The sequence below is a fragment of the Carcharodon carcharias genome, chromosome 33 (assembly GCF_017639515.1).
Source record: "Carcharodon carcharias isolate sCarCar2 chromosome 33, sCarCar2.pri, whole genome shotgun sequence".
Lineage (NCBI taxonomy): Eukaryota > Metazoa > Chordata > Chondrichthyes > Lamniformes > Lamnidae > Carcharodon > Carcharodon carcharias.
The window spans coordinates 11,686,196-11,699,388 of NC_054499.1; positions in this window are offsets into that span (position 1 = coordinate 11,686,196).

Genomic DNA, 13,193 nt, shown 5'->3' on the forward strand with positions numbered 1-13,193 from the left:
TCCCAAAGTCATTGCATGGCGGGTCGCCATGGCTGGGGGAGAGCAAGGCCTATCGCTTGCCTGGGGTGGATTCGAACCAGGGTCCCAGACCAATAATGGTGCTCCAAACCACCGTACCAATCCAGTCCTCGTTCCCCACCTACTCCACCAGAATCTGCCCTTGATAGAAGGATTTTTTCTCTCCGACCACCCATTAGGTTCGAAGGGATTAACTGATGACAGTTTCTCAAATGTCAACTCAAAGCTGTTGCAGGTCAAGGCCTGGCAATGGCAACTAAATTGAGTATTTGCAGATTACTGAGCAGTGCCTCCATTCCACCATTTAACACACAGGGAATTTCACTAGCATTAAGTTTGGTTACAATGACAAAGAGGGAGAATCATAGAATTGTGTGGCACTGGAGGAGGCCATTCAGCTCATTGTGCCTGTGCAGGCTCTTGGAACAAGCTAGCTAACTGGGAGAATACCCAAGGGAAATAGGATGCTGTTCCTGAATTTGATATTGGCACTAGGCCACATTCTATTGCTCAACTAACAGAGAAAAAAAAGCTATAAAGAAGAAGGCTGCACACAACACACATAGAATGTTCTATTCACTTCTGTTTGCATTCCAGAGGTTGTGTATGCAAAAGTTTAGGCTGTGAATAATGCTGCAGTTTTAAAATAAAGTGTCCCCTGAGAAAAAGCATGACCTGAAGTCATCTGTTTACAATCAGTCGCTCACGTCGGCACAGAACACTCATTCACTGTTCCTGCCCACTCTTACTCTCAGGATCAAAACCCTGCTGTCATGACTGAGGAGAAGGAAGATAGTGATTCAGAAGGGCAGGAACAAAGGACCATTCTGGCAATATCTGGGGAGCAGGAGGCTGCCAATAATCAGGAAAACCCCAATGGGGATGGCAGGTGGGGTGGGCGTGGTGGGGGAACATTTATGGTGTCAACAGGGGCACACCGGGTCAGAGGGTTTCAAGTCCCAGCCCAGAGACTGGATCACGTAATCCAAGTAGTCCCAGTGCAGCACCGAGGGACTGCTGCACTGTCAGACATACTGTCTTTCTGATGAGACAATAAACGGAGGCCCCTGTCTGCCCTCTCAGGTGGATAGAAAAGATCCCACAGTCTTCGAAGAGGAGCAGGGTAGTCCTTCCTGGTGTCCATGGCCAATATTTATCTGTCAACCAATGCCACCAAATTATCTTGTCTTTCGTCTTAATACTCTTTGGGAGAACTTTGGCTATTGTGTTTCCTACACTACAACTTGGGAACATTAGCATAGTGGTTATGTCACTGGCCTTGTTATCTGGATCCAGAGACGTGAGTTCAAAATCCCACCATGGTAGTGGGGCAATTTCAATTAAATAAATCTGGAATTAAAAAACTAGTCTCAGTAATGGTGACTATGAAAACCCATCTGGTTCACTAATGTCCTTTTGGAAAGGAAATCTGCCGTTCCTACCTGATTTGGCCTGCATGTGATTCCAGACCCACAGCAATGTGGTTGATTTCTTAACTGCCCTTGGCAAGCCATTCAGTTGGGCCTTGCCTCAGTCCTCATCTTGCCAGCAATGCCCACATCCTGTGAATGAATAAAAAAACACATAACCAATGTCAAAAAATACTTTGTTGGCTGTAAAGTGCTTTGGAGTAACCTGAGGTCATAAAAAGTGCTGTAATAAATCTGAAGTTTTCTCTATAATCACAGCATCACCACTGCTGGTGCTAGGATCAAAGAAACCCTCATTTCTTTTTTTTTCTATTCATTCAGGGGATATGGGCTTCGCTGGCTGGGCCAGCATTTATTGCCCATCCCTAGTTGCCCTTGGGGAGGTAGTGGTGAGCTGCTTTCTTGAGCCGCTGCAGTCCATGTGGTGTAGGTACACCCACAGTGCTGTTAGGAAGAGAGCTCCAGGGTTTTGACCTAGCGACAGTGAAGGAACTGTGATATATTTCCAAGTCAGGATGGTGAGTGACTTGGAGGGGAATCTGCAGGTCGTGGCATTCCCATCTATCTGTTGCCCTTGTCCTTCTAGATAATAGGGGTCGTGGGTTTAGAAGGCACTGTTTAAGGAGACCAGGTGAAGTCCTGCAATGCATCTGCAACCGATCCCTTTGACCATAACCTTCCATTCCATTAACGTTCTGCCCAAAGGCAGAAATGAAATCCAAATCTCCCTTCACCTATCTAAAAATGCAAATTCCCTCCACACCTTACATGCTGAGCCAGTATCCATGTTTACTCATTAGCATGTTTTTTTAAATTCATTGTGGGACATGGGCACCGCTGGCTAGGCCAGCATTTATTGATTTGGCTTGTTATCTGCTATACTTCATCCTAAGCCATTTTTCTTGGCAGTTTTACAAGTGGTAGTTCGCTACTCAGCTTCAACAGGTTGGTACCTTCCACTATCTTTGGTCATTCATCACAGAAGAATCAAAATCTTCCTAAGAAATTCAGGAGAGACTTAACAAGGGTCATGGAGTTGCGAACTCACTTAAAAGAGTATGGAGTAGCCACAGCATCTTGATTACAATGAAAATTCTGCTTCAGAAAGACCTTGTGTGGTCTGTGGCAATGTGGGGTTGCGAAGCTGGTCCACCAAGAAGAGTAATGAGGCTCGAATAAGAGCATTCAAAATTAAAGGACTAAGACAGATATTACAGGTGTCATGGACGATCGAATGGACAAACGAGTGGGTGCTCAAAAAAGCCGGTGTTAAAAGTGTTATGATGCGGCAGGTGATGTGTACTAGGTGGACCAAATCGACAAGAGAAATTTGATCGCGCTCTCACAATGGTTTCGCAATTCGTATTTATTTCAAGATTTGTGCACTGAATTCAGAAGTAATAAGTCCACCAAGACTTTTAGAGATTTTTTAAAAACTAAATTAAAATATTTGTTAACAAAAGGAAAGATTTCAAGCACATACGTAAGACTACAAATTACTACTATAATAACTCCTAAAATTGCTAATTAACCTAACTCCCAGTTACCGCACCCCCACCCCCCCATCCCCCTTTAAGGCAATGGTCCAAAAATAGATTTTAGATTTTAATCAGATCCAGCAAATTAACACAATACCCTGGACAGTGGAATTCCAAATGACTTTCTCCAGCTTCAGTTTCAGTAGACAGCAGGCTTATGCACAAATACTAGAGGCCTCATTGAGGCTGTTTCACACACTTCTATTAGATCTCACAATGTCTTCTCCTGACACGTAGCTTCATTGTCTTTTACAAATGTTTCTCTCTTTAATGTGTAAATTCTCTTGTTTCATATGTCGTTGTTATCTTCCTCACAATATAAAAACTTTCGTTTGGTCACTATATATTGTCAGTAACTCCCTTCCTAACAGCACTGTGGGAGTACCTACACCATATGGGCTGCAGCGGCTCAAGAAGGCGGCTCAACACTCAAATTCAACTAGGGATGGGCAATAAATGCTGGCCCAGCCCATATCCCCTGACAATATCTGCTTATCTGGCTAGTTGTAAACAGGCTAAAATCCCTTTGAAATCCAAATCTCGCTTCACCTATCTAAAAATGCAAATTCCCTCCATGCCTTACATGTTAAGCCAGCATCTATGTTTACTCATTAGCATGTTTTTTTTTAAATTCATTGTGGGACGTGGGTACCATTGGCTAGGCCAGCATTTATTGATTGCTCACAGTGTGGCCAATCCTCAGAATGAGGGTGAACGAAAGAGGAGGTTTGCCATTGCTTTGCATTCGAGGAGGCAGGTCCCAAGTCTACCTCAGCCAGAATGGGAATCAAACCCACACTGTTGACATTAATCTGAACCAAATGCTAGCCAACTGAGCTAACCTTCCCTATAACCTCAATCTGACAAACATACAAAAATAAGAAAATTGTAGGCAGGAAAAGGTGAGCCTAGTCTGTGAAGCCCCACCACACACTTATGGTGGCTGGCACATCATGACATGAAACTTCCTACTGGCACAGCCATGTCACCCCAGAGCCATGCAGTGCAGAAGCCATTTGGCCCATTGTACCTTTGCCTGCTCCATAAAAAAGTTAACAATGAGAACAAAAAACAAAGAAAAGTACAGCACAGGAACAGGCCCTCCGGCCCTCCAAGCCTGCGCCGATCATATTGCCCGTCAACTAAAACATTTTGCACTTCTGGGGTCCGTATCCCTCTATTCCCATCCTATTCATGTATTTGTCAAGCTGCCTCTTAAACACCACTATCGTACCTGTTTCCACCACCCCCTCTGGCAGCGAATTCCAGACACTCACTACCCTCTGCGTAAAAAATTTGCCACGCACATCTCCTCTATAGTTTTCTCCTCTCACATTAAATCTATGTCCCCTAGTAATTGACTCTTTCACCCTGGGAAAAAGCTTCTATCTACCACGTCCATGCCACTCATAATTTTGTAAACTTCTATCAAGTTGCCCCTCAATCTCCGGCGCTCTAGCGAGACAATCCGAGTTTCTCCAACCTCTTCTCATAGCTAATAACCTCTAGACCTGGCAGCATCCTGGTAAACCTCCTCTTCACCCTCTCCAATGCCTCCATATCCTTCTGGTAATGTGGCGACCAGAATTGCACGCAATATTCCAAGTGTGTCCTAACCAAGATTCTATACAGCTGCAGCATGACTTCCCAGCTTTTATACTCATTACCCCTGTCAATGAAAGCAAGCATGCCATATGCCTTCCTGACTACCTTACCCACCTGCGTTGTCACTTTCAGTGACCTGTGGACCTGTACACCCAGATCTCTCTGCCCATCAATGCACTTAAGGGTTCTGCCAGTTACTGTATAATTCCTGCCTGTATTAGACATTAGTAATTAGGCCCACTCTACCAGTCTTTAGTCACCCAGAGCCCTGCAAACCTTTCCTTTTTAAGTATATTTCCAATTCCCTTTTGAAAGCTATGATTGATTCATCTTCCGTTGCACATTCATGCTGTGCAGTCCAGGTCATATGCCAACCCTGATCGGGCAGTCAGAACTTTGGTGCCATTTCAAAGGAGTTTCACAATGCAAGGGCCTTATGGTGCCATTAGGTAGCCAGCCGCAACATCCCATGAACATCAATGATATGAATGAGCAGTGTCATGAAGCAATTAATGTATTTAATATTTTGGAAGATAATTTTCTTTTAAAATAGAGCTTTGGTCTGTGAGTAAGTCTTAATTGGATTAGAGACAGCTAGTCTGGATGCTCTGATGTATTAGTCTGAGATGTAAACAGAGAGATAGCGTGCATTTGCAATTTTTTGAACAGAGCATTCAAGCGGGGTGAAAACTTGAAGCTTTTCTAACAGATACCAAGCCATATGTTTATATTAGTAATAAAATTGGTTCTATGAAAGGGGTTTCAGTGTTAAAAGTTAAAGTTCAAAGAGACTGGTGATACAATGAGAATTAGCATTCAATGGGGCGGGTAGGTATAACTTCAGTAGTTTTCGGGTGTGCAGGCAGAGGCAATGTAAAATCAAAAGGCAGCTGTAAGCCTCCAATTGGCTCCACAATGAAAGGAATCTGATTTTGAATTCGTAAGGTGAAAATGCTTTGTCTGTGTTTTAGTTAAGTCTATGGGTTGCTGTTGCCTTAATGGAGATTAGTTTGGGAATTTGTTAAAAGTTATGATGATAGTAATTTGTAGCCATGTGTACATATATTTTAACCTGTGTAAATTAATAAAATGTTTCATTTAATTAAAACCTCGAGAACTGGTGGTCTGATTCCTGAGTTTAGAGTCGCATCTCAAAAATAACTTAAAATTGTAGGTTATGACAGTTGTTTAAAGTTTCCTTCTGGGATTTTTAAATAACTCCACTTTACCAATTGCATGGGTCATAACAACAGTAACTCTTTTTTTTGAATATTATATATTGAGAGAGGAATGTGGCCAGGAAAACATGAGAACTTTCTGCTCCTCTTCAAAGCAATAATCTTCTGGCCTAGGGGTGAGAATATAATTGATTCAGCCAACCTGATGCATATTTTATGGAAACTGGAGGGATATTTTATTGAAGGGGTTTTCAAAGATACTGTGAGAAACAATGTGTTATACTTAATATTTCTATATTTTTGGCAGCATTTATGTGACCAGCTCCACCACCTCCGTGCTCACAGATCTCCAAACCATCTACTGAGAAACTCATCACATTAAGTCAAAGCCGGTCTCAGTAGAAGTGGCCATGAAGCTGTAGGATCATCGTGAAAGCACAACAGGTTCGTCAACATGCCATGGAAACCAGCCATTCTTACCGAGCCTGGCCTATATGTGACTCCAATCCCAAACCAACATAGTTGACTCAACTTCCCTCTGAGGTGACCTAGCAAGACGCTCTTGTTGCATCAAACCACAACAGCAACAAAAAAAGAATGAAGTGGTTTAAGAAGGTCGATCACCAGCTTTTCAAGGCAATTAGGGATGGGCCATGAATGTCAACCTTACCAGCAATGCCAACAACCTGCAAGCGAATGAGAAAAAAAAATCAGGATTCCAACCTGGGCCATTCTTGTTCACACAGGTTGATACTGAATCAGGCTGTGCAGCTTCAGTACTTGCATGTGCCCATGGAAGTACCAGCCTGCAGAAGTTTCTGGTCTTAGCCGTCCCCATAGAGAGAGAGAGGGGGGGGGAACAGAAGGAGGGAGAGAGAGAGAGGGGTGGGAGAGAGAGAGAGAGGAGAGAGAGAGACAGAGAAAGAGAGGGGTGAGTGAGGGAGGGAACAGAGGGATGAGAGAGGGAGAGGGGAGGGAGAGAGAAAGGGAGTGAGGGGGAAGAGAGAAAGAAAGAGAGAGGCATGGGGGAGAGAGAGAGACAGAGAGGGGGGGTGAGTGAGGGAGACAGAGAGAGAGAAAAAGAGAGGGAGAGAGAGAGGGAGGGAGGGGAGAGAGGAGAAACAGAGAAAGAGAGAGGGAGGGAGAGGGAGGGAGAGAGAGGGATAAAGGGAGAAAGAGGGAGAGGGGGAGGGAGGGAGAGAAAGAGAGAGGGGATAGAGAGGGAGTGAGGGAGAGAGAGAGACAGACAGACTGAGAGAGAGAGAGAGAGAGAGAGAGAGGGGAAGGGGAGAAGGGAGGGTGACAGAGTGGGACAGGGAGAGAGAGAAAGAGGGGGGAAAGAAAGAGGGAGAGAGAGAGGGAGAGTGAGAGACAGGGAAAGAATGTGGGAGAGAGGAAGAGATGGAGCGAGATAGAGTGAGGGAAGGAGAGACAGACAGAAACTAAATAATGGAGCTATGACATATCCTATTAGTTTACATCACTTTTAGGTTAGCCATGGCTCAGCAGGTTTTCCTCTTGCCTACAGGTCAGAAGATTGTGGGTTCAAGGCCTACTCCAGAGATTTGACTGCAATAATCTAAGCTTCATTGCAGTGCTGGGGGGATGCTGTGGTATCAGAGGTGCTGTCTTTTGGATGAGACATTAAACCTAGTCCATCCTCTCTGGCAGATGTAAAAGATCTCATGGCACCATTTTGAAAAAGAGCACAGGAGTTCTAACCAGGGTCCAGGACAATATTTATCCTACAATCAACATCACAAAAAAACATTATCGGGTATTTATCACATTGCTGTTTGCGTGACTTTACAACAGTGACTGCACTTCAAAAAGTATTTCATTGGGTGCAAAGCACATTAGGACAACCGGGGATCATGAAAGATGCTATAAAACATGCAAGTCTGTCTTTCTTTCAATTAACATTTCTGCTTGCGTACAGTCTCTCTCTCTGGCTCTGGTTGTAAAGCTTTTGGAATAAGAGGTGAATAAACCGGATGCTTCACTAAATTCTTGGAAAGTCTTTCCTGAGGAGCGCCAGTAGTTCAGTGCCAGAGTTACAGTACCTCATCAATCACATCTTGACCTTTATTCAACAGCGACAAGAGCTCCAATGGAAATCCATAAGCAATGGGCAAACGATTTCAGAAGCATTTCAATTCCTTTTCTATCTTTCGACCCATTGTGTCTGTGCCAAATGCATACGACCTATCCCGTGCTACGGACGGGGTGGGAGAGAACTACTGAAATCCTTGTTCCCTTCCCTGCTTTTGAAAGAAAGATGTGTGTGTTTCTTAACCCCTGAGTGTGTGGACAATTTGAATAACCAGCAGCAAGCTGTTGGTGAGTTTAAATAAAGTGGATTGTTTATTCACGCGTTCACCCTGAAGTCTAATGCAATGGCGCTCAATCACACACACACTCTCAAGGAAGGTACCGTTGAAGAGAATAACGCACTTTCTCAAGTTATTAACAAAAGGAATAGTTCATAATTCACAAGCGTGCCCTGTTCAGGGAAACACACGTTGCAGGCCAGATAGAAAAGACGTCTTCGCTCCTGAAGCGCAGTTTTGGTACGTTCAACAGCCAGAGCCATGTGCTGAAGTGGTTTTCAAGATTCTCTCAAAGAGGTGGGCTTTCTGCAGGTCACAAAATTAGTTGCTTGTAGTCTCATTACCAGGAGGTCGGTTTGCTGTATTGGTGGGCCCGAAAAGGGACAGGATTCAAGACCTAATGATGTCACAGCCTCTGGTTCTTAAGGCCCTTTCCGATGCTGCTGCACCTCTGGCAGGCAGCTCTTAAAGATTAAACGGCGTGACTTCACACAGTTGTCTTTCCCAAATATGGTGCTGGTCTTAGATTGACCAGTCACAACCTGATTTTTTTTATTTAAAGACACTCATTCTGAGGTGAGGGCGGTGTGCGGCAGGGTTGAGGCAATCACCATCCTTGGTAAGAAAGACCCATTCAATTCAGGAATGTCTTTTGGATAGTCTCAGGATGTGGGTGGTTGGCATGTCTTAGTCTGGAATGTATCTTTTTGTGAGAGAGGGTGGTAGTTTTTGAATTCACAGATGACCTTCAGTTTCCATGTTTTCCAGCTCATTTTGTCCATTTTTAAAAGAAAAGTCGGTTCCAAAAGATTAGTAAAGTTCATATTTTAAGAGTTATAAACAGGACATACCTTTACCAGATATGACACCAGCTCAATCCCACTTTCCAGCTCTTGGTCAGTAGTCCCAGTAGGTTACGCCACCTCAGGTGCACATCCAGGTATTTTTATAAATGCAATGAGTGTTTCTGCCTCTAACAAAATTTCAGGCAGCAAGTTCCAGATCCCTACTACCCTCTAGGTGAAAATTTTCCATTGAACTCCCCTTTGATCCTTCTACCTACTTTACATCTATGCCCCAGGTTATTGAACTCTCTACTCAGGCCGCAAATTTCCAACCCCATTGGCGTTTGGCATCATGGTGGACTTTTGGGGGTGGGGGTACAATTCAGCGTAAGGGCCAGAAATTGGTTTCACGCTGGCGTGAAAGCACAGCGGGATCATCCGATGGCATCCGCCATGGCAGAACGCGAATCCCGCCGGAGGCCAGCATGAACCTGACTGGAATCCCGCTAATGGGATGCAAAGTAAGGCCTGGCCGCGATTGGCCCCTCCACACCTCTTGGCGGGAAAATATGTCGGCCCAGGATACGGCTGGACAAGCATGACGTGCAGAAGTTGGGACTTACCGTTAGGGCCTTGCGGACATCCGAGGAGAAGATGTTGGAGCCCTACAGCGACAGGACCCTGGAGGAACATGTGCATCGCTTGCTGGGTGGGTTCTCACGGACACGGCTGTGCCGCAAAGCAGCTCGTGGGAGATGGGAGGTCTCCGTTGATCCTCCAGGTCTGCTCCGGAACATTATGGTCTTGGCCATGGGCTGCTATGGATGATCGGCGAGGTGGGTGGAGGGGAAAGTCTAGCCGTGAGTGGGAGAGGAAGGTATAAAAGGGGGGGAGGCGGGGAACGAAGTTGTCAGCTGGGACAGAGGGAGCTCACAGGCAAAGGGGACTCAATAGGAAAAGACGGCATCTGAGGTTCCTGAGTGGATGACCTGGGGATGTCCAGCTGCCGCTCCCCCTTCTTTTAGGTGCCCGAAGACCCTGGCCTGACTCCTTGAGGGGAAGGAGCACCTGGAGGGACGTTGAGGTGCACCATTTCCTTCTCGCGTTGCCACTGAAGGAACTCACCCATGGCTACTGCAATGGAGTGCAGGTCTGCACACACCTCCGTGATCTGCTGGACCAGGGTCCCCATGGCATCTACCTTCCCATGGAGACCTCCATGTGCTCACATGTGAGCGCCACTTCATCAGAGAGCAGGCAGATGCACTCCTCCGACTCTGTTGAGGGCCTCCAACAGCTCTGCGTGATGTTCCCCCATCTTCTGCTGACTCTCCAGGATGAGTTGGAAGGCCGAATCCAGAGACTCATCACCTGACTCAAATCTCACAGATGCCTCTTCCCCAGATGCCCTCGGAGTGCCAGGGAGCTCAGCTGACCCTGCCTCCTCCTGCTGCGGGCATGTGTCCATGTAGTGACCACCAGATTGTGAACCCAAGCCTTCTCTAGATCTAGGCCCCAACGAGGTGTGTGTGTCTCTGCGCTGGTGGAGGGTGTGGATAAGTGCTGTGATGGGTCTTCCAGGCTGCTTATTTCCAGCTCTTCAATGGAGGAGGTGTCCTCTTCACTGGAGGTGAGGACTGGTTGGCTGAGGGAATCGACCGCTTGGCAGAGCTCCCTGTGATCAAAGTAGAGATAATTGGTGCATGGCAGCAGAGTCAAAAGCAGGAGAGAGAGGCACTCACTGTTGCATTGAGAGAGGGGTGATGTAGTGCAGGATCCTCATGAGGGTGTTGGCCACTGACCTCACCATCACCGCAGGCAGGGTCCACGTCCTCGCCAGTCAGCGTGATGGTATGCTCCTCAAAATGAGTGAGGGGTCAATTGTGGGCCACTCCATCCCTGGTCTGGGACCTCTTTCTGCTATTGTGAGCCAGCTTCTACAGCATGAAAACAGATGGAGGGAATGTGAGCAGGACGCATGGCACTGCGTGGAATGTTTATGTGGTGAGCAGAGCTATGGACGAGATAAGAATGCGAGCTCCAGAGGATATGAGCCTGTGAGTTAGTGGTGCCATCCCTTGAGGTGTGAGATCCTTGTGGTCGTGTGAGGGGTTAGTGAGTGTGTGAGTTGAGAGCAATGAGGTGGTTGACTTACCCTGGCAGATGGATGAGGGCACTCATCTTCTTCCTGCACTGGACAGCTGACCTCCTATGTGCTATGGTGGCACTGACCGCTGCTTCTACCGCCTCCCAGACCGGATTGGTGACTCTGGTGGACCTCCTGTGGCCTGAATGGGGGTAGAGGACATTGCCACGGCTTTCCAATGCTTCCAACAGGCACCCCAGCTTTCGGGGCCATCTCTTGCCTGGAGCAGTCCTGGTACGAAGACATGAAGTAGACTGTGCTCTGGGGCGCTTTAAATATGGTGCCTGGAGCGAGGAAGCGCTGAAGCCACTGTGCAGTGGGTAAGTCTGAGCCCACCCACCAGCAATCCAGAGTGTTTCCCATGAATGCATTATTAATGAGGCGGGACATGCCAGGAAGGGGACGATACCATTGCAGCCGGCAGGTGAAATGACATTTTCTCATGACCGCTTAGGGCAAATCTAGGACTCTGCGCTAAGGGAAATAGGTCTTTCCTATAAACTCTAGACAGGACCCTCGTAGTTATATACGCTTCAATTATGCCAAAGATCAGCATGATTCAACTGACTGACAGGACAGTCTCAAGGGACTGAATAGTCTCCTCCTATTATTATATTACAGAGAGAATGGTGTGAATGAAGAGAGAGACAATTAAGGGCGATGGGCCAAGTGCTGGAAAATGAGATTAGAATAGATAGGTGCTTGATGGCCGGCATGGGCACGATGGGCCGAAGGGCCTGTTTCTGCCCTATAACCCTCTGACTCTAAGGCTGGAACTCTGAATACAAAGGAGTTGACCATGCGGACAGAAGGAGAGAAGTCACTGCAGCCGATGTAACAACCAGGCTGAAGCAGTGATAGTTTGAACCAACAGAGCTCAGTCTCGCAGAGGAGAGATGCCAGTGTATCAGGCATAAGCATTAAAAGCCAGAGTGGCCCAGCCCATTCTGGCTCTCTGCAGGAACAATTCAGCAAATCTCAATCTCCTGCCCATTCCCCATGGCCCTGCAATCTTTGTCCCCTTATCCAAATCCTTTGTGAAAGCCATGATGGAATCTGCCTCCACCACCCTTTCAGGCAGTGCATTCAAGATCCCGCATGCAAAGGCTTTTTCCCCGTGAGGTGACGAAATCATCAACTCTCTGCCTTCTCTTCTCTAAGGAGGACAACCCCAGCTTCTCCAACAAAAACAGAATATGCTGGAAAAACTCAGCGAGTCTAACAGCATCTGCGGAGAAAAAAGCAGAGTTAACGTTTTGAGTCCTTATGGCTCTTCTTTGGAGCTAGGACATAAGGCCCCAGTCGAGTCTGGGTCCCATAAGTCAAGCCATACGGACTCGAAACGTTAACTCTGTTTCTCTCTCCACAGATGCTGTCAGGCCTGCTGAGTTTTTCCAGCATTTTCTGTTTTTGTTTCAGATTTCCAGCATCCGCAGTATTTTGCTTTTATCCCAGCTTCTCCAATCTCTCCGGACAACCCCGTCCATGGAGCCATCCTTGTAAATCTTGTCAGCGCCCTCTCTAAAAAGCCTTCACGTCACCCCCCAAAGTGCAGCGTCCTACAAGGCTATGGATCAAGAGCCACAAAGTGAGGTTAGGCTGGATAGCTCTTTCTCGATGGGTTGACTGGCCTCCTTCTGTGCTAATGATTCTGAAGTCTGGAGGGGATTTAAAAACCAAAACTTTCCCCGCTCAAGAGGTGAACGTTATTACTGGCTGAGCCTCTGCTGGCCGAAGGGATGACAGAGCAAGGCAAAAGGAGGTGATAATGGAACAAGTAAAGACTGGAGAGGGTTGCAGCTGTTGGATGCACAGCAGAGTGATGAGTTTTAGGAGGGGGCCAGATCCGAAGATCAGGGTATGAATGCTAAATTCAAAGTGTTTGTGGATAGTCGGTCAGCGTCTGCCAGAGAGGAGCGGGAGCAATAAGCAAACAAGGCTTAGTGGGCAACAGGGTATGGCAGTAAAGTAGGCTAGAAAGCAATAGAGCAGCAATGGAGTTCAGAGCTGATGTGGCTTCTGGCAATGGTGAGAAGACGCGATGGCAGAAAGTCTTACAGGCTCAATGACAGAATGGGTGTGGTGCTTAAAGCCCAGTTGTGGATTGAACAGACTGCCTCTGTTTCACGAGGCTGATTTCAACCACAGCGAGTGACTTGGGAG